At 40.2% G+C, this 22,570-nt stretch overlaps 1 non-coding gene and 1 pseudogene across 1 annotated transcript; one reads left to right on the top strand and one right to left on the bottom strand.

Moving 5' to 3' along the window:
- Positions 1 to 281: 281 nt before the first annotated feature.
- On the bottom strand, positions 282 to 357 carry TRNAD-GUC (transfer RNA aspartic acid (anticodon GUC)). Its single transcript has one exon. It is a non-coding gene; the product is annotated as a tRNA-Asp (tRNA).
- Positions 358 to 12,088: 11,731 nt separating this feature from the next.
- On the top strand, positions 12,089 to 22,041 carry LOC136404469 (large ribosomal subunit protein mL52-like; annotated as a pseudogene).
- Positions 22,042 to 22,570: the final 529 nt, after the last annotated feature.

Genomic DNA, 22,570 nt, shown 5'->3' on the forward strand with positions numbered 1-22,570 from the left:
AGACAGTCAGACAGACTCCCGCATGCAGACTACCGGGATCCACTCGGCACGCCCACCAGGGGCAACGCTCTGCCCACCAGGGGGCGATGCTCTGCCCCTCTGGGGCGTTGCTCTGCCGTGACCAGAGCCACTCTAGCGCCTGGGGCAGAGGCCAAGGAGCCATCCCCAGTGCCCGGGCCATCTTTGCTCCAATGGAGCCTTGGCTGCGGGAGGGGAAGAGAGAGACAGAGAGGAAGGAGGAGGGGTGGGGGGTGGAGAAGCAAATGGGCGCTTCTCCTGTGTGCCCTGGCCGGGAATCGAACCCGGGTCCCCCGCACGACAGGCCGACGCTCTACCGCTGAGCCAACCGGCCAGGGCCAATTATTTTAAAAATAAATAAAATTTATAGTTTCTTTTGTTTCCAAGAATGACAACCCTGGAGAGCACTGCTTTTTTGTTTGAGTGACAGTTTTAACTGCTGATAAGTCTCACCATAGAATGCGTTAAGGTAGCAGTACATGACAGTTTGGGTTGAGGTTAAGGTAGACTGTAAGGCCAGTAGTCATGATCATCCCGGCCATTCACATGCAGGTTTTCATTGAATTTGGACAAATGGTAAAGAAAGAGTGGAGCCAAAAAATGGTAGGCCATTCCTTTATTAAAGTCTTGCACCAGCGATGAGCAACACACACAGGAAAAACATTTCTCTTTCACTCAGTCAGAGCTCACAAAGCCCTGACACATTATCCGGTTCCACAACCAGGAGAATCTTCTTCAGTTCCTCCTAGAATCAAAGGCCACACCAGTCTCAGCAGAGCTCACAAAGCCCCTCACCTCTGGTTCCCCATCTGCACACCTTCTCTCAGCACCCTGCATTCTTTCTGCTCTCCCTGCAAAACATGGCTTCTCTCTCTCTGCACAAACTGGCTTCTCCTTCAGCACTCTTTTTTTTCCAAAACTTTCTGACAGGAAAACCTCTCCTCCAGCAAACATTAGGAAGACAATGGCCCTTCCCAAGCAGGAAGGTAATTTGCAATTTTACAGACCTGACACTGCCCAGCCCCCAATGCAAACTATTTATATAAGCAAGCAAACATAAAAATCATATTTTAAAAACTTATTTGACCAACATAGACCATCAAGGTAGAGACAGAAACCCAGCAAAACTGAGAAGTCCCCAAAGAAGGCAAGATGCTGAATCAGAGGGAGCAGCAGACCCTGAAGCAAAGGCGCCAGCTAAGAGCTGGACACTGTGGGCAAAGCAAAAGTTGGCCAATCAATGGGAATTCGAGGTATGAGCTGGTCTGATTCAGTTCTGACAGGAACTGAATGAAGAAAATGTTTTCAATCTCCCAAGTGGTTGACAGGAGAGATTTCCATGTAAGAAGAGACCAGCCTTTGTTGAGAAGACGTTCTGATAAGTCCACTGCAAGGTCGAAGGAAGCCTTAGGGCCTGGTTTCAAGCCCGAGAAGAAAAGCCCTTCTGTATGACCAGGAGAAAGAGCTGGGAAAGGTCTGGGGATAGAGGGTAGTGTCTGAGGAGGGTTCCCTTTGATGGCTTCCAGGATGCCAGGATGTTAGTGAAGAAGCAGTATCAGTGTAATCTGTGCTTAGTTAACCCATGCACAGAAAGGGGCTGCTGCTACTGCTACGGGGTTATACAATGAGTGTAGGTGTGAAAGACCAGACAGAGAACAGAGATGGCTGTCTGAACATGTCCTAGAGGTATGTGAAGAAATGCAGGCTTATGCGAATCCCGAAACACCAGATGAGGTCCAAGGAATCTCATGCAACTAGAGGTGGGCTTAGAGAGAAGTATCTGTGAGGAAACATTTTGGAGGGATTTCTCTTAGGAACACAGGTAAACATTTACCGGGTTACTGCCAGGAGCAATGGGGCTAGGGAATTGGTCATTTGTTAGTCAAAATGATCCAGCTAAAGAAATTTTCCTTAAGACAGACAAATTTCTAAGCACATAGGAAGAAGACTCACTAGTAACATGAGAGGAGGAACATGTTACCTCTCATGGTGCAGTATTGAAATGATGCTGTAATTTGAATACAGTTTGATGATGGGAAAACATGGAAAGAGGAACTTGAACCTTCAAATCAGCACCATTCTCACCTATGACCTGGAAGCTGTCCTCTCTGTCACAGCGAGACATGGGGCCCTCAGGCTCATTGACGTGGTTATTTCTGGCCTACCAACCTTTGATTTTTGATACAATTGCATATGGATTTACCAAGTCACTTTATTTTCTCAAAGTCTGTTATTCCTCCTTGGAAATTCAAAATGTGTAACTTCAATGTATTTCTAACCTCTTTTCTACTGTATATACATCATTTTGAATTTTGATTTCATTCTTAGTATTGGCAATGCTCAAGAAATTTTTGGCTCAACATGTCCTTTGGATTCCCATTTCCCTTAGTTTTCATATTAAACCTTTCAAAAACTGTATTCCCACCTCCCATGTTACATAATCCCCTTCCCCACCAAAAGAAATCCAGGGTAGCTGACCAGCAAGGCAATTAGAAAATGAAAGAGAAGGGAAGTTAGTATTCTGTAGAGATGGTTACCCCAAATACCAGGTTTCAGAATGGTTGCAAGCCATACACTCTATCACTATGCAAATTGATTTTACCTTTCCAAGTTTAAATAATACAGTTGTCATTGTCAACAAAGATACGAGATGACATCAAGTTTGTCATGATTCAATGAATGTGAATCTGTCTTCAAGGAACATGCATTGAGGTGCTGATGAGGGCCAGCTGTCTAGGATGTGAAGTCTACTGGGTGAAGGGAGCACTCTCATTACATTTCATACCCCCTACCATGTCCTCCTGAGACCCCCAACCCAATTACTTTATCTAATGGTAAAACTGCTCTGGGCTAGCTGCATCATCTGGACCTAACATTCAGTTTCAGAAATAGTTTCTTGTATGTTACAGAACTATGTGGCCAAACCAGCTGGAGATAACAGAATAGCAGCTGGGTATATACATGAACAGCGACACCACAACACTGTGATGACAATCAGTGTGTGGGCACATGCTGTCATAGACTCAGTGGGCCCTCTGGTGGAGGAGGCACTGAGCATAGTAGGTCTGGACTGGCCACCACTAGTAGCTAAAATGTTTGAAAAAGGCGTGCCCTGGGCTTGCAAATGAACTTTTAGCAGTGAAGAAGAGAGAGGCAGAGGAGCAGGGCAAACTTGGTGGTGTGAAGCTGCTCCAGTTGTCCTTGAGACACATTGAAAGCATGCCTAATGTTACAGGGAAATGCACTGGCTTACACACACCTCACCTTATAACTCATAGCCAGAAAGCTTCTCTCCACACCACCATGCACTTCTGCACTACCAGTTAGATTCTATACTTATTCCTCTATATTCATTCCAAACTGGTCATCATTATTAATAAGTTAAACTCAATATTATATAAACATACCAAATGTGAATACAAAAAGAAAGTTGTTTCTATGAAAACTTAGTTGACTATTTGAAAAGGTCCAATAAAAGTAAGTTGCTGGGCAATGGTTAAAATAGAAAAGCAATTATAAAAATCTAAAAGGACTCTGCACTCAGTTTGCCCAACAGGTGTCTCTTAGTTCTAGATTCCTTTTAAAGAAACTATTATTAAAAATAGTAAAGGGGCCCTGGCTGGTTGGCTCAGTGGTAGAGAGTCAGCCTGGCGTGTGGACATCCTGGGTTCGATTCCCAGTCAGGGCACACAGAAGAAGCACCCATCTGCTTCTCCACCCCTCCTCCTCTCTTTTCTCTCTCTATCTCTCTCTTCCACTCCTGCAGCCAAGGCTCCATTGGAGCAAGTTGGTCCAGGAGCTGGGGATGGCTCCATGGCTTCCGGCTCAGGTGCTAAGAAGAGCTCAGTTGCTGAGCAACAGAGCAACGCCCCAGATGGGCAGAGCATTGTCCCCTAGTGGGCTTGCAGGGTGGACCCTGGTTGGGCGCATGCAGGAGTCTGTCTCTTTGCCTCCCCTTCTCTCATGGAATAAAATAAAGTAACATAAAATAAAATAAAATAAAATAAAATAAAATAAAATAAAATAAAATAAAATAAAATAGGATGCATCATGGCTGTGTTGTGTTTAAGAAAAACAAAGTGAAACTCTAATCACCTGACTGACTTTCAAAGAAAAAGCCTGAACCTTCTATCAAAACCTTGGCAAAGAATGCAGTTATAATATTTTAATTTAAAATAAAAATTTTATATATATAATTTGTGATTTTAAAAATGATTTACCTCTTTAACCATAGCCTCCATTAACCAACCAACTCCCTGTCCTGACTGTATTGGATGAGAGGGTCTATGTAGAATTTCCTCTCTCATCATCATTCTTTATAGATCAGGGTTAGGAAATCCCATGATCAAGCTCTTCTTCGAGGGGAGTAGCATTTCATGAAGGAAGAGCTTTAGAGGAAGAATCTTTCTAAAGATTTTGTGCAGTTCAAATTAATTTTAGCCTAATCATGACAAAAACAGGACAGGTATTCCTACTTAACAGCTAAAAGTGACACCATTATAGTAATGACATACACCTAATTTATAAATCCATGACATACCAGCTTTGAAATTTAAATTCTTGATAAATTTAAAGTTTCAGAATTTGCATTCTTTCCATTTTGTGCATGAAGACTTTATTATTTTATATCACATAGTTTCAAATTGCTTGATTCTAATTTGCAAATAACAAGATTGTCCTATATCAAGCAACTCTCTCTTTCTGGGACAGTAGCAGTAAGCTTGGCTTTGCCAGTCAACACCTCTCTTTTTTTAAAAAAAAATTACTGATTGATTTTAGAGAGAGGAGAGAGAGAAAGTGGGGGAGTAGCAGGAAACATCAAGTCATAGTAGTTGCTTCTTTTATGTGCCTTGACTAGGCAAGCCCAGAGTTTCAAACCAGTGACCTCAGCATTCCAGGTCAACTTTTTGTCCACTGTGCTACCACAGGCTAGGCAATAACTCTCTTCTTCATGAAGCAGGTGTCTTCTCTTAAGCTTGGTTTTGGCATAGAAACTTATGCTCATTATAAGCAATGATTTTTTCTGACTTTTTCTTGAAATGAGTCGCTTCTTTGAGCTTTTCTCTTTCCCCTTATGCTGTATATCTCTAGCATTAACACCTGGCTTCACATTATTCAACTCCTCTATGAGGTTTGTGAATGACTTTGTATGTTGTTTTACTTTTTAAATATGGAACCACGATATTTATCTACAAAAGCATTTAACACTTCTAAACAATTAGATTTCTTCAACACATCTTTCTTCATCAGTATGTCTCTTACAAGAATGTTAAACAAGGCAAGATCTTTCTTAATACTATCAGTTGACTATTATAGTCCTTCAGATTAAATAAGAGGTACTGATACACATTATCTTGGCTCTACCAAATGGTTTTGACCAGTGTTTCTCAAACTAAATTCTAGGGCCCAGAACAGGCAGTTCTGATGGCATTCTAGAAATCAGAGGAGTAGAGAAAAAGACTCTGACAAAAGAAACTCTTCTCTCCCCTTGCCCCTTCTCTGTGAATTTCTTGCTTTTATTCTGATACCTCCTTTATGTAGAGCCCTCTTATACAGTTAAATCAATCAATGGACATATTTATTATACCCAGAAGTTGAACAAAAAAAGACCTCTAAACTCCCAAATTTGTCAAAATGATATGCATGATGGTTAGGCCCATGATTCTTTTTTTTTCTTTTATTACAGCTTTACTGAAATATAATTCATATGTCACAAAACTCATTCTTCTAAGTGTACAATTCAGTGGTTTTAAATATGTATACATTGTTGTACAACCATCACTATTATGTAATTTGAGAACATTTTCATCATCCCAAAAAGAAATCCCAAACTCATTAGCAGTCATTCTGCATATTCCTCCACAAATAGCTGTAGACAACAACTAATCTACTTTTAGTCTGTATGGATTTGTTTATTCTGGATATTTCATATAAAGGCAGTCACAAATATGTGACTTTTTTTGTCTGGATTATTTGTTTTCAAGTATAATGTTTCAAAGTTTATCCATGTTATACAATGTATCAGTAGGTCATTGTTTTTTGGGGGGTTTTTTAGTGAGAGAGACAGGGACAGAGAGACAGAGAGAGGGACAGGGACATATAGGGATAGACATGCAGGAAGGGAGAGAGATGAGAAGCATCAATTCTTTGTTGTGGCACCTTAGTTGTTCATTGATTGATTTCTCAAATGTGTCTTGGTGTGGGGGGCCTATAGCAGAATGAGTGACCCCTCGCTCAAGCCAGCAACCTTGGGCTCAAGCCAGTGACCTTCAGCTTCAAGCCAGTGACCTTTGGGCTCAAGCCAGCTACCATCGGGTCATGTCTATGATCCCACGCTCAAGCCAGCAACTCTGCACTCAAGCTGGATGAGGCCGCACTCAAGCCAGCCCCCTCGGGGATTTGAACCTGGGTCCTCTGCATCCCAGTCTGACACTTCATCCACTGTGCCACTGCCTGGTCAGGCTCAGTAGGTCATTTTTATAGCTGAATAATATTCCATTGTATGGATATGTCACATTATATTTATCCATTCATCTCTTGAGGGACATTTGGACTTTTTCCTACCTATTAGCTATTGTGAATAGAGTGCTATGAATATTTTTGTACAAGTATTTATTTGAACACCTATTTTTAATTCTTTTAGATATATGCCTAAAAGAATAATTTCTAGGCCATATGGTAATTTTATGTGTAACTTATTGAGAAATTGCCAAATAGTTTTTTACAGTGGCTGCACCATTTTACATTCCCATCAGCATTGTCTGAGGGTTCCAATTTATCTGTGTTCTCTAAAGTAATTATTATTTTCCTTTGTTATTAAGGCCATCTTAGTGGATATGATGTGGTAACTCCTTGTGATTTGGATTTGGATTCCCTGATGACTGACAATATTGAGCATTTCTTCATGTTTTATTGGCCATTTGTATACCTTCTTTGGAGAATGTATAGTCACATTATTTGGCTCTTTTCAAATTGGTTGTTTGTCTTTTTGTTCTTTAAATTGTGTAATGATGAATTTTATGTGTCAACATGTCAAGGCTATGATGCCCATTTATTTAGTCAAACACTAGTCTACATGTTGCTATGAAGGTATTTTGTAGGTGTGGTTACCATTTACAGTTGACTTTAAGGAAAAGGGATCATGCTTGATAATGTGGGTGAACCTCAATTTTATACAGTTGCCTTAAGAGCAAAAACAGAGGTTTCCTGAAGAAAAAACTGTACCTCAAGATTACAAGTTCTGCCTGACCAGGCAGTGGCACAGTGGACAGAGTGTTGGACTGGGCTGCAGAGGACCCAGGTTTGAAACCCTGAGGTTGCTGGCTTGAGCACAGGCTCATCTGGCTTGAGCACAGGCTCACCAGCTTAAGTGAGGGTTGCTGGCTTGAGCATAAGATTGTAGACATGACCCCTGGTCACTGGCTGGAGCCCAAAGATCTCTGGCTTGAGCAAGGGGTCACTTGCTCTGCTGTAGCCCTTCCTCTCCCCCTACAGTCAAGCACATATGAGAAAGCAATCAATGAACAATTAAGATGCCAGATGAAGAATTGATGCTTCTCATCTTTCTCCCTTCCTATCTGTCTGCCCCTATCTGTCCCTCCTTCTGTCTCTTTCACTGTCTCTGTCACAGAAAAAAAAAAGACTAGAAGTCCCTCTTGAGATTCCAGACTGAAGGCCTGTCCCCATATCGTGTGAGCCACTTCTTTAAAATAAATAAGTAAATCTTGTGTGTATATATGTATGTGTAAGTATGTATATATGTTTGTGTGTATATATATCACATATTATATGTATAAGTATGCATGTGTATATAAACACATACACGATACACACAATATACACATATATCTTATTGGTTCAGGTTCTCTGGAAAACTCTATTGATACAAACTGTTAAAGTTCTTTATATATTTGTGTATTCTGGATATTAGACCCTTATCAAATACTATATGAAAATGGAACCTGTGTTTGGTTAAGCACTCCAATTGAGTTTGTTTCATGCTTTTTATAGGGTTTTCTGAGGATCAGATAGGATAATGCATGTGAAACACTTTGAAAAGTTGTTGACACATAACTCAATGTTACTACTATTATTTTCATCACATTTGAATTTGTTCCGAGAAATGAGCCCTACACCACTCCTAGGCCTTAAAGATACTGTTCATTATTCAGTAAATGCTTATGAATCCCTATTATGAATGAGACACTATGGAGTATGATGCAGGGTTAGCTTCATGGCATGTGGCCTGTGTAGACTTGTGGGGCCGGGTGCTTGACTTGATGGTCTGTTGTCACCATCCTAACAATTTTTAAGTCTGGAGCAAGAGGCTCATTCTTATTTTGCACCAGGCTCTGCACATTATGTAGCCAATTCTTCTATGATGTATATAAAGTTCTTTTAGTTCAGAATAATAACTGATGTTTCTAAAAATTACCATGATTCAGAAATTATGAAATTCTCCTAACACACATGCTCCATTTAAGAAGACTGAGAAATACACAGTACCTTTTAGGAACGTTTTACTAAACATGTAAATAAGTAAAGTTCTGACAGTTAACATGTGGGTTTTAGTTATCTGAAGAATTCACTTATTTACAACAGTCAAATGCCTGAAAATTAAATGTCAATATATTTTGCAAGAGCAAGAAATAGAGCCTGATCAATAGCCCCAGGTAAAGGCACATATGAGAAAGCAATCAATGAACAACTAAGGTGCCGCAGTGAAGAATTGCTGCTTCTCAACTCTTTACCTTTCTATCTGTCTGTCCCTATCTGTTTCTCTCTCTGTCTCTGTCAAAAAAAAAAATAAAGAAGAACAAGATATGGAGAAACTGCAGGCTTTGCTGTGGTGCTAATTATTAGGATTGGGGAATTTACATTGCTAAGGTTTGGGAGATTATGAAATAAAATTTTTCAAGTGGATGTCTTCTGCCCAAGTATTGATATAACATACAGGCACTTGCTGTGAGATGCTGGACAAGTTGCTTAACTTCTCTAAATCTTATTTTCTCCTTTTGTAAAGCGAGGATGACGTACACCTGTCAAATTTATGCAGAGGGTCCTGTTTTTAGCACCATTGCACAAGTTACAGTAAATGTCTTTTTCTCTGCATTTCCCCTTCCAAAGATGTATTGAGCACCTACTATGTCCTATGCTTCATTCTAAGTGCTCTGGACATATAGCTGAATAAGGGTCCTTGTTCTCAGGGAGATTCTATTCTAGTAAAGAAAGAGATGATAAACATCACAAATATGGTTGCTTCAGGCTGCAGTAAGTGCAATTGAAGAGGATTCATGGGTGACATGACTGGTCAGAGACAAGCTCTCTATAAAGTTGACATATCAGTCGAAATCTGAAAGAGGAAAATGAAGAAGTTGGGTGAGTAGCCCCGACAAGCTTTCTCATAGCAAAAAGGCCTGGAGTGTGGAATGAGCTGGGTTTGTGGGGAGACAATGAGAAGTCACTATGACTAGAACATAGCAGCCAGGGAGTAGGGTGGCCTGTGAGAGCAGAAAGACAGATAGGTGCCAGATTGGGTAGGGCTTTGAGGACAAAAGGCAGGAGTTTGGGTTTTATTCTGGTTGTGGGAGAGGTTCTTGGAGGGTTTCAGGCAGGGAAATATATAATCCAGCTGATGTTTCAGGTAGATTCCTCTAGCAGGCTTTGTGGAAAAATCAGATGGACTGAGGGTGCGCAAGAGTGGTGTCAGTGAGCACTTATGAGGGTGCTGCCTCAGTCCAGGAGAAGGAATATAGGGGCTTTGACTATGGTTGTGGTCTTGGGATTTTGTAAGAAGTAGTTGGATTCGGGATATACTTTGGAGGTAAAGTGAACAGGACTTATTGCTGGACTGAATATAAGAGTAAAGAAAGAAGGAAGTTTTTTGTTTGTTTCTGATAAAAAAAATTTAATATGTGTTCACTATAGAAAACTTGGAAAATTCAGAAAGTGTTCAGTGGGCTACCTATTTAATATGTAAACCTTGCTGTTTCTTGCACAAGAAGAATGCTATTATTATTGCTACCCTTTTGAAGATTTAGTGCACCTTAACTTATTAGAAGCTTGAGGATTACTGAAGTTAAAAAAAAGAAGAGAGAAAGAAACCTGTTTCATCCTTTTTATAGTACAGTTTGCTAACCTTAGTTGACCTTTTTATTTATTCATTTTTTGATGGTTGTTTTGTACAATATCTATTACTATCTCTATAAGTTATTATCAGAAAACATGATATAATATTGCGCTGGCTCTGTCCCTCATGCCTCTCACTATTCCTCTTCCATACAGAAGTTAGATTTGTAGGTCCTAAGCTCAGTATCATCTACTGAGTGCACCGAGTTCTTCATGAGAACTGGAGACCATCTCACCTCGCTCTACTTTCTGTTCCTTCTTAACATTCCAGGAAGCACATGTCTGGATTACATTGCTCTATATTGTTTTTAATGTGTCTCTAATCCAGAATTCTTCTATCTACTGGTTAGTTTTATAAAAGAGGTAGGGAAATTGTGTAAAATTGTTCACAACTGACATCATCTTCCAAATATCTTTCTCTTAATGTAAAAAGTGACAGCTAGTGGAACATGAACTACATTGATAACAGACAACTAGTAAAGATAAATGAAACTGAGTTTTAAACCTGATTTAGTTGTTTATAAATGTATACAGTCAAAACTCCTTAATTTAAACCTCTATTTAATTTACAATTTGGCAGCAACAACAGTGGGTATTTAATGAGGCTCCAAATGCCCCAGGGAGACAGGGTGGTTGTAGAACAAAAACACTTTTTCTGTGTCCTTGATTGACTTGGAATTGTCTAAGATGTCAAGAAGGAAAATATCCCATTTAAAATATACGTTGGATAGATACTTTAATAATAACATTGAATGCTTTCATGCTCCAGCAGGAGTTAGTGCTGTTTATATCATTAATGTAGACATGGTGTGCCTTACACTCAGCTCAATGGTAAGATTTTAATAAAAGAAAAAAATCTGTGGGAAGTGTGGTATATATTATCACACCTAACACAGCCAACTAAATTAATCTCCTGATACAGGCTACTTTATAAACTCATTTATCACACAGGTTAGCTTGGTCTGACCTTTCTACCCCTTCTTGTATAAGGATAGTAGCAATTTCTCAGTAGCAAAATTATTGATTTCCTTTTTGACAGAACTTCTTCTCCAGTTTGATTTTCCTTCTTTTCTGCACTTCTGTTCTTGTGTCGTCTTCTCAGAGACTGGAGTCTCATTTACACATTGGCAAGAAAAATGCTGTTTGGAAGGACATAGGAAGCTGTATCTTAATATTCACGCTAATTAGCCACACCTAAACAATTTATGAAGGCATTTTGCTCAATATAGATTATTTCCTTTCAGTAAACAGAAGTGTTGGTTATCTACTGAAGCTTGGCATGCTCTCCAAGCAAATGTTAATTCTTCCTTTGTTGCACTATTTAACCTCATGAGCTCTACTACTTTTTCCTTTAAACTTTAATGCTTTTTCTTACATGTTAAATGACAGTCCATTTGTCACATGCAGTAGTGACATAGATCATTTGCTCAGCTGATAGAGAATGTTTCCTCCTATCTATAATTTTTCATGGTTTGGGCAAGGTCTCTCTTTCCAAGGGAACAATTAGAAAGTAACTCTGCATAGTTTTTCATCAGACTTGAGAGATTTAAAGAAAATAACTATACAATAAGATATTACAAAAACAAAAATTTTATCTCAAGTCAATCGTTCTAAAAGATAAAGATTTTCCCAGTAAAATAAGGGAGGGGGAAGAAATCATGGATGGAAGGAAACTTACATTTACTGAGTATCCATTATAAGCCAGAAACTGTGCTGGGAGTTTTATATACGTTATTTTCTTTAACACCCTGAGATATTTCTTTGATCTGTGTTCTGTGGTGAAACTGAGGCTCCGAGAGGTCAAGTAACTCATGCAGTAAATTGATAAATATTTGGCCTGGGATTAACACCAAATCTGTGGGACTAAATTTCACTGTCCTTGTTTTACACTATGCCTTGCTGCTTTGGTTGGCATGACCTGTGGGGATGCCACATTTTGAGGATGGCAGCAATGTACTGATCACCACTGATTCAGATTCACAGAGTTTTCTTGACTGTTGTCTCAGTAGTATTGATGAAAGGGCAGGAGACTCTTATCCATGTCACTTTGATCTCTCACCCTTGGTCAAAAGCAGACAATCTCCTAATGTAAGGCTAGGATACAGAAAATGTCTGTGTGCTCTTATAGGAAGACACAAGACTATTTCTGATTCCTAACAATGATGGTCTCTGTTTTCTCTTGGTAGCAGGAATTTTGTTCTAAGAAAGGATACTAGTATACATTTTCTTTTTGCTACTCTCACCATGGCTGGTAACCATTCATGAATTACTTATAAGTTCAATACCCTAGACACTAGACTAGTATTCTTAGTATTTGAAAAGCTATTGGAATGCCTGTTTAACAGAAATTGATAAAGAATCATAAGAGCAGCATTCCTATGCTTATACACACTTTTATTGACATCAATGCTAAGAACAAAATCCTTATTGCTTTGACTTGTGTTAAAGTTTCCTAAACATAGTCCAATTTTCTCAGTCCGTCAAAGGAATATTGAATTCTAAAACAAATGAAAAATATTGTAGATAAGAACTGAACAATAAGAATTGGGCTCAAGGAATTTTTTTTTCAAAAGATATTGGCGTTTCATTTATCCCAATACTTATTATTTGCCCAGGCCAAGGTTAAAGTCACCAAGTACATTATTCTAGTAGAAGCAACATGGATTGCACCTGAGTAATCAAGTTAGTTGTTTTCCAACAATTAAACACATCAGATCAAAAGTAATCTCAAATTTTAAAACTTACTTATTCTCTGACTACTATGGTAATACCACATTACTAAAATTTTTAGAAGATGTGCATCAGAGAAAAGAAGAAAATTAAAATGATCTCAGATCTCACACACATAAAGAGAACCGTTATTAACATTTGGTGCACATCAAATCTTCTTTTTTTGCATTTTAAAGTACATTGATATAATAGTCAGGATTCTTAGCTGTAAGCAACAGAAAGAACTACCGCTCCATTAAATAAAAAAGAATTTATTGAAAAGATATTTGGCAGCTCGTAAATCCACAGGAAAGCCTCAAGAACCAATCTTGGAAAAGAGTAAGAGTAGAAATGTCAACGGAAGGGTACTAAAGCAGAACCAGAGGCCAGATAACGCCATGGAATTAGTTGAGTGAGGCTCCAATGCTAAAAACCATCACCAAAGCTGGTACTTCTTCAGTGTAGGCCAGACTCTGCTGGGCCTGCCGCCCTAGCATTGTGTTGCCCTCGCTGATGGGATGGAGTTTCCACTATCCTGTGGATCACTAGGTCTCTATTCCAAGTCTGGGTGAGTCTGGGTCCTTGATCAAGTCTAGCCCGTGTGCCTTCCCCAGCTGTCAGGGACGAGTGACAGAAACACTCTTAATTCCCTATCTCTATAAAGGTAGGAGGCCTTCTGCACATAAAGAATCACATGGTGGGGAAGTTCCCAAACTTCAGAAAGGAGTTTAGATGCTGAGCTGAGCAGCCAAAATCCCACATGATGTCTGCCACAATGAGCTCATAAAGCTTTATATAGCTCTGCATTCTGCCTTCCCCTCAAATGTGAAATCATGACTATTTCCCTAAAATATGAAATGTTTTTCAAAATCAAGACTTTCAGTGACTCTGTAATAACAGTCTTAATTTGATTAGTAAGCAGCATATGTGATATTAACTGTCTAGATCCCTTGAAAAGCATGGCGGTTACAAAGGTAGAAGCATCAATCTCAATACAGAACTATCTAGATAATTCTTCTAGCTCCCGTTAGCACACAGGAAGGAGAAGTCAGCCTCACAAGCTCAAGCTTTCCTAATTAGGGGCACAGCCTGAGATGGCCTAGATAGCCTGAGTGAGGCAGGCCAGACTAGAAAGGGCATGTTCTGGAGCTGCCTCTGCACAGGCCCAGCTGCAGGAGGAAAGGAGCCCTGTACCTGACCTGGTTGTAGTCCAGCTGGGAGGCTCTCAGCTTTGGGGCATAATCCAGAAGTTGTCAGGAGCTGAGAGTTCCAGGCCTTGGCCTAAGTTTCAGGAGCCACCTGGAGTTGAAAAAGAGGACCAAGGTGGGTTTGAAGGACTGATTCTAGGACACATAACAGATCAACTACCAAGAGGGGGAGAAGAAATAGCAGGGATGCACGGGCGGGAGTGTGTCTTATAGGCTGGGGTATCAGAGCTAAAGCAGACATTGATTTCTGGGCTCAGGTTGCTTAAATTGTTCCGGACTAAGGTTTGGCATGGGGAGCTTGGTTCTAGTGAAGGGGCTGACAGAATAGCAGCCAATGGAGCATCAGTGAGGACAATGTCAGGGGCTGAGAACAAGGGCATAGGAGACAAGCTCAATTAGCTGGGGTTGTGCATCTCTGTCAGGAAGTCAGACCAGAAAGGGCATAGGTATTCATGTGAGGGCTCCGAGGAAAGCCTGCCTTCTCTCCATCCTTGTCAGCTTTCCTGAGCCCGTAGACATCTACCTCGTATCTCCTCCTTGGGACCCCATGAAAGGTTAGCTTCTCTTCCTGTCAATTTTTCTGTGTTGTTCCGATCCCTATTGGTTTCCTGAAAATTCGAATACAAGTTTCAAGTGCCCCAGTAATAATTTACAGATACCACAGTTCAATGACTTTGTCTTGGAGACTCTTATCTTTCAGAGTCTGAGACATGTTGAATGATGAAAGTCTGGCACAGCAATAGAGAGCCCCCAAGTACTAGAGTGGAATTAATTGGAGTACCAATTGTCATTCTATTTCATGTAACTTGGTATTCTCATTCCATGGAATTTTAGCCATAAGAATGCTACTTAAGATTGTGTCTGTGGCATGTTTTGCACTGGATAACAAGAAAAAACACTGCATCAACCACGCCATAATTACACTTCCTTCTGCACAACTCCATCCATGCCCGACACGTGGATGCTGCACAGGACTGGCTGTGAACCCTGTGGAACCGTGATATGGCGATCAATTATCGTCATCATGTCACAGAAGGTTGTTTCGTATTTGCCTGCAACCACTGGATGGACCTACCTTTTTAAAATAGATGTGTCTTTGCACTCTTAAAACTACTTATTTTCTTACTTTTTGTCACAGCCAGCCTAGTTTAACCTGATGATAAAAAGAGGTTTTGGAGGTTTTCCACCACAAGGTTATTTAGAGTTCTTTGAGCTGTCGCCAGGTTTTCATTTAGCATTTTAATAAACTTCCTGGGCCAAGGAGTCATTTTCCTCTGTCCTCTTTGTCCTCAGCATGAAGTAATAGTACAAAAGAGGGTCATCATTTTTAGGCCAGTCATCTGCATTCATTATAAAATTATCCGTATGAATAACGAGATAGAAGGTCTGGGGGAGAGAAAAAGGGGAGCAGGCTTCTTTCTGCACTTAACATTAGAAAGGAGGGTTATAGACACATCAAGGATTTAAGAAACTGCCAACAGAAGTATTTTTCACACAGATAGTTAGAAAGGACATTAAAAAGAAACTGCACAGTCAAGTTATAGCAAGATAACCAGAATTAAATTGCCTAAAGCAGGGGTCCCCAAACCTTTTACACAGGGGGCCAGTTCACTGTCCCTCAGACCATTGGAGGGCCGGACTATAAAAAAAACTATGAACAAATCCCTATGCACACTGCACATATCTTATTTTAAAGTAAAACAACAAAACGGGAACAAATACAATATTTAAAATAAAGAACAAGTAAATTTAAATCAACAAACTGACCAGTATTTCAATGGGAACTATGGGCCTCCTTTTGGCTAATGAGATGGTCAATGTCCGGTTCCATATTTGTCACTGCTAGCTGTAACAAGTGATATGACGCGCTCCAGAGCCATGACGTGTGCATCCCGCATCACTGAAAGTAGTACTGTACGTGAGCAACACTGCGCTTTGCATCTGCATCTTGTGCTCCTCTCACTGACCACCAATGAAAGAGGTGCCTCTTCTGGAAGTGTGGCGGGGGCCAGATAAATGGCCTCAAGGGGCCACATACAGTCTGCAGACCGTAGTTTGGAGACCCCTGGCCTGAAGATTTGCTTACTTGTGTCCTTATCTGGAATCTCTCTAAAGGCAGAGGTACCAGTAGACTCCCATGTTTACATGGTGATATGAAAATTGGCCTCTGAGACAGTTAGTTGTAAGGATTGCAAGAGAATTTTTTGGAACCTGCATCTCTAGGTTCAGTGTGATGTCACTTTTTAGTGTTTCTAGGCATTGGGCCAAAATTCAGTTTCAGGAAAATAATTGCAAAAATGTTTAAATAATTTGCATGAGGTTTGTGAAAGCAGAGGAAAAGCTGCCTGCTCCGCTCCCAAAGGAGATTTCAAGACACAATCTATGTTAGGCCACAAAACTCTGTTTAGACAGAACAATTATCAGCCCTTTGCCTTCTCTTTCATTATTAAACTGAGGCCTAGTCCCTCTGAGGGTTTCACCTGGCGTATGGGAAGACTGTTGTTACTAAGTCCCCTTTATGGATGTTCGAATAGGCTCAGTAAATTCAGAGTTTACTAAATTGGCTCATTCATGGACATTATTTGACATGAAGTTGCTTCTATGTCATGATTAGCTTTTATGTTGCTATTCATGTTATAATCAAGTATGACAGAATTATATGGGATGGTTTCACCAGACCTTCATTTTGCATTTTAATGAACTTCCTAGGCCACAAAGTAATTTCCCTATAGCCCTCATCATGAAGTAATAATAAAAAGAGGATCGTCATTTTTAGGCCAGTCATCCGCATTAATTATAAAATTATTCTTTTGAGTAACCAAATATAAGGTCTGGGATAGAGAAAAAGGGGAGCAGGCTTCTTTTTGTTAACATTTGAATGGGAGTTTTCACATTCCATATAATTCCATCATATGTGATTATAACATGAATAGAAACAGAAAAGCTAATCATGACATAGAAGCAACTTCCTGTCAAATAATGTCCATGGGCCCTGGCCAGTTGGCTCAGTGGTAGAGCGTCAGCCTGGCGTGCAGAAGTCCCAGGTTCGATTCCCGGCCAGGGCACACAGGAGAAGTGCCCATCTGCTTCTCCACCCCTCCCCCTCTCCTTCCTCTCTGTCTCTCTCTTCCCCTCCCGCAGCCGAGGCTCCATTGGAGCAAAGATGGCCCGGGCGCTGGGGATGGCTCCTTGGCCTCTGCCCCAGGGGCTAGAGTGGCTCTGGTCGCAACAGAGCCACGCCCTGGAGGGGCAGAGCATCACCCCCTGATGGGCAGAGTGTCGCCCCCTGGTGGGTGTGCCAGGTGGATCCCGGTCGGGCGCATGCGGGAGTCTATCTGACTGTCTCTGCCCGTTTCCAACTTCAGAAAAATACAAAAAAAAAAAATAATAATAATAATAATAATGTCCATGGATACTATGTGGAGAATTCTTAAAAAGGTATTCCAGTGCTGAGTTTATTTCATTCATTTTGACTCCTTAAAAGTGAGCTCAAAGAACCCTAAGTGACAGGATCATCAAAACAATGCACAGAAGGATGCAGTGGGTGGAATCCTATTAAGACAAAAAAGTGAAGCTGTGTTTAAATGATGTTACAGCTATCATTGCCCAAATTTCAGCACAGTTATTTCTTTAGGGAACTACTTAAAGTATTATTTGAATTGAATCAAAGTTATTTTTACAGAGATTCTTGAAATGGCATTATCTGATTTAAAGAGAAATGGCTACTTTTATATTGTAGTTTATTGATTTTGATAGTTCAGAAATGAATACGTTGAACAAGCGGCACTGTTAGAGTGTACACAAATACAATTTTATTTCATTTTACTTCTCCCTCTTCCCCCCTTTAGCCCTGCCTATTAAAACCCCCATTGTATAATAGTTTTCCCCCGCCTTTGAGAAGGAACTACAAACACACACACAACACACACTTACATAATCTTCTCTTTTTTGACCTCTCTAACTTCCTTTTTCAGGGTAGAGTTGGATACTTTTTTCCAATTCCTTTGTATGTTTTTTTGGGGGGGTTATTTTTTGGGTTTTTTTTTTTTGGACAGAGATAGAGAGAATCAGAGAGAGGGACAGACAGGGACAGACAGACAGGAAGGGAGAGATATGAGAAGCATGAATTCTTTGTTGTGGCATCTTAATTGTTTGTTGGTTGCTTGTTCATTGATTGCTTTCTCAAATGTGCCTTGACCCAGGGGGCTACAGCAGAGCGAGTAACCCCTTGCTCAAGCCAGCGACCTTGGGCTCAAGCCAGCCACCTTGGGCTTCAAGCCAGCAACCATGGGGTCGCGTCTATGATCCCACGCTCAAGCCAGCAACCCTGCGCTCAAGCTAGTGAGCCTGCACTCAGGCGGGATAAGCCCACACTCAAGCCGGATAAGCCCGCACTCAAGCTTGTGACCTCAGGGTTTCAAACCTGCATCCTCTGCATCCTAGTTCAACACTCTATCTGCGGCACCACCACCTGGTCAGGCTGTATGTCTCTTATATGGACCTCGAAACTCTCTTTGGAATGTTGCTGTAGATGGAATCCAAGACCACTGCAAATGATTTTGCAGTTTGCACCTTACACAAAGATGCCAAGCTAAGGAGATGAGCGAGTGCTGAATTCCAGCCCTTGCTCCTCTAGCAACATTAGGTGCTAGAAGGGGCACTTTATTGTAATTCATCTGCCCAGTAAAGTTGCTTTTTTGTTAATTTGCACAGAGGTACCTGGCTGAAATTGAGACAGAGCCCTGGTTGAAACTGAGACAGAGTCCCATTTAAAGTCCCATTGCAATCAGATGAGTTGCAGGATTAGCCGTTTCTCTATATGAAAACCATCTACAGCTTGACCAGGTGGTGGTGCAGTGGATAGAGCTTCGGACTGGGATGCGGAGGACCCAGGTTCAAGACCCCGAGGTCGCCAGCTTGAGCGCAGGCTCATCTGGTTTGAGCAAAGCTCACCAGCTTGGACCCAGGTCGCTGGCCCGAGCAAGGGGTTACTCAGTCTGCTGTAGCCCCATGGTCAAGGCACATATGGGAAAGCAATCAATGAACAACTAAGGTGTCGCAACAAAAAACTAATGATTGATGCTTCTCATCTCTCTCCTTTCCTGTCTGTCTGTCCCTATCTATCCCTCTCTCTGACTCTCTCTCTGTCTCTGTAAAAAAAAAAAAAAAAAAAAAAAGAAAAGAAAACCATCTACAGATATTAATGATGCCTGTGACAACTATTTACCCTCATGCCAAAAAATTGCCAAGAGGCTGAAGGATACCCATTATCATCCTATTGCTTTTTATTAGAACAAAATATCAGGTTTCTAAAGTGGAGATTTATTTATTTATTTATTTATTTATTTATTTATTTATTTATTTATGTCAATAAAACTGTGAAGTCACGTCAATGGAGAAAGAACTGTTCTTTCAACAAAAGATGCTTGTATAACTAGATACCCACATGCAAAAAGAAAAAAGGAAAGAGAAAAGACCCCTACTTCACCTAATGTACAAACTAACTCCAAATGAGTTCTTAACCTAAAGGTAAGAGTAAAGACTATGAAAGTCCTTGAAGAAAATATAGGAGCATATCTTTTGGCCTTGGATCAAATAATGCTTTCTTAGATGTGACCCCAAAAGCACAAGCTACCAAAGAAAAATGAGATCAATTGGACTTAATAAAAATGAAAACTTTTTGTGCTTTAAAAATACACCATCAAGAAAGTGAAACGACAACCCATGGAATGGGAGAAAATGTTAGCATAAGAATAAAGAACTCACCATAAAAAAGATAAAATAACCTTAAAAATGCACAAAGGATCTGAACAGACATTTCTTCAAAGAAGGTATTCAAATGACCAGTAAGTACATGAAAAGATACTCAACACTATTAGGCATCAGGAAATGTAATGAAAACCACAATGAGATACCAATTTACATTCACTAGGATGGCTAAAATAAAATGACAGAATAGCAAGCATTGATGCGGATGCAGACAAATGGGAACTCTTGTATACTGCTAGTGGAAATTTAAAATGATGCAGCCACTTTGGAAAACAGTTTGGCAGTTCCTTTGTGAAGTTAAATATAAAGTTATATGACCCAGAAATTACACTTCTAGGTATATACACAAGAGAGTTGAAAGCATATGTCCTCACAAAAACTTGTACATAAATGTTCATAAAGCATTATTCATAATAGCTAAAAAGCAGAAAAAAATCCAAATGCCTATCAGCTGACAAATGTACAAAATGTGGTATATCTATAAAATGGAATATTATACAGCAATAAAAAGGAACGGAGAACTGTTTCATGCTACAAGATGGAAGAACGTAAAAAACATTATTCCAAGTCAAAAAAGTTAGTCACAAAAGACCACATATAGCATAATTCCATTTATATGAAATTCCCAGAATAAGCAAATCCATAAAGAGAGAGGTAGGTTAGTGGTTACCAAGGGCAACTTTACTTTTGGATAGTTCATTGATAGTGTAAAGACATAAAATTGATTTTTATATATTGATCTTGTATTCTGCAACATTACTGAACTTTTTGTTTATTAGCCTTTAAGTGAATTCCTTTTCTGTATAAAGAACATCTCATCTGCAACAGAGATGATTTTACTTCTTCCTTTTCAATGGATGCCTTTTAGTTCTTTTGCTTCCCTGACTTCATTGAGCAGAACCTCCAGCACTGTGTTGAATAGAAGAGGTGAAAGTGGGCATCTCTGCCTTGTCTCTGATAATAGGAGAAAACTATTCACTCTTTCACCATAAAAAGGATTTTGCTAGAATGCGTACCTTCCCTTTCCACCAAAGAATGAAGACTGTGTTTCTCTGGCTGAGCTGAAACACTAAAGATGTCTCGCCAGAAGAGAGTGAAGCAGACCTGCACAGAGTGGAGCAGAGCAGAGCAGACCATCAGGGAGCAGAGTGGTCTCACTGTTGAGCTGTTTCCACTGAATTAAGTTTCCTTCTTTATCTTAAAAAGAAAAAGAAAAGAATAATTTTGCTGTGATGCCTTTTTGTCAGGTTGTGGAAATTTTCTTCTATTCCAAGTTTGTTAATAAGTTTTGTTTAATTATGAATGTGTATTGAGTTTTGTCAAATGTTTTTCTATGTCTATTGAGTTGAATATATAGTTTTTGTTTTTTATTCTATTAATATGGTGTAGGCACTGAATAATTTTCATACATTAAACCACTCTTGTACTCCTATGGTAAATTTCACTTGGTCATGGTGTATAATGCTTTTACATATTGCTGGATTTGGTTTTCTCATATTTTGCTGAGGATTTTTGCATCTACATTTATAAGGTCCTTTATAGTTTATATACTTTCAGTCTGTTTTTCATTTAATTTTTCCTGTTGAGACTTTAGCTGTGCAAAGTCTTCCAGATTTTAGGCAAACAAACGGGTCAGTACTTTCCTTTAGTATTTATATATTTTCTTGTTGAGAAAGATCATTCCTACTGCTCCAAGACCATAAGACTATTTGCCTGTGTTTTTTTAAATCTGATTATTATTTTATTTTTTATGTTTAGAGAGTTGATCAATCAGGAATTTACCTTTATATAAGCTATAAGGTTAAAATTCAGTGACCTTTTAAAAGAATCCATTCAGTAATTCACCAATTTATTGAAATTCATTTAGAAGCCCTCTGCTCTCTACAGGTGTCTAGAGGCTGCACTGTAGCTTGGCCAATGGAGGCTTCAGCAGCCTGGCTGCCAGCCCCTCTGGCCAGCCTCACCCAGAACTCCCAGGCTGGCCCCACACAGATGGGCGCCCGCTTCTCCAGTGGAAGACCAGCTTCGAAGAAAAGCCCAAAGGGAGAAATTTGCAAGATGAGCTATACTGCCATCACAGAAAATGGATTCTAGATTACAGGTACGGCAGTTCAGGCAGTAGGAGAAGTTGCAGGAAGTGAAAAGAAAGTAGAAAAATGCTCTTAAACCTAAAGGGGCTGCTCTGCAGAGCCCACTACCAAGTCAATAAAAAGCAATTGCTTTCGGCCCTGGCCAGTTGGCTCAGCGGTAGAGCATCGGCCTGGCGTGCGGGGGACCCGGGTTCGATTCCCGGCCAGGGCACATAGGAGAAGCGCCCATTTGCTTCTCCACCCCCCCTTTCCTTTCTGTCTCTCTCTTCCCCTCCCGCAGCCAAGGCTCCATTGGAGCAAAGATGGCCCAGGCGCTGGGGATGGCTCCTTGGCCTCTTCCCCAGGTGCTAGAGTGGCTCTGGTCAAGGCAGAGCGACACCCCAGAGGGGCAGAGCATCGCCCCCTGGTGGGCAGAGCGTCGCCCCCTGGTGGGCATGCCGGGTGGATCCCGGTCGGGCTCATGCGGGAGTCTGTCTGACTGTCTCTCCCCATTTCCAGCTTCAGAAAAATACAAAAATAAATAAATAAATAAATAAATAAATAAATAAATAAATAAATAAATAAATAAAGCAATAGCTTTCTCAGCCTCTCTCTTGTTTTATTTTCTATCACTTAGATGCCTCATCCCAGCCATTTTTTTTTTTTTTT

Source organism: Saccopteryx leptura, chromosome 4 (assembly GCF_036850995.1).
Source record: "Saccopteryx leptura isolate mSacLep1 chromosome 4, mSacLep1_pri_phased_curated, whole genome shotgun sequence".
Lineage (NCBI taxonomy): Eukaryota > Metazoa > Chordata > Mammalia > Chiroptera > Emballonuridae > Saccopteryx > Saccopteryx leptura.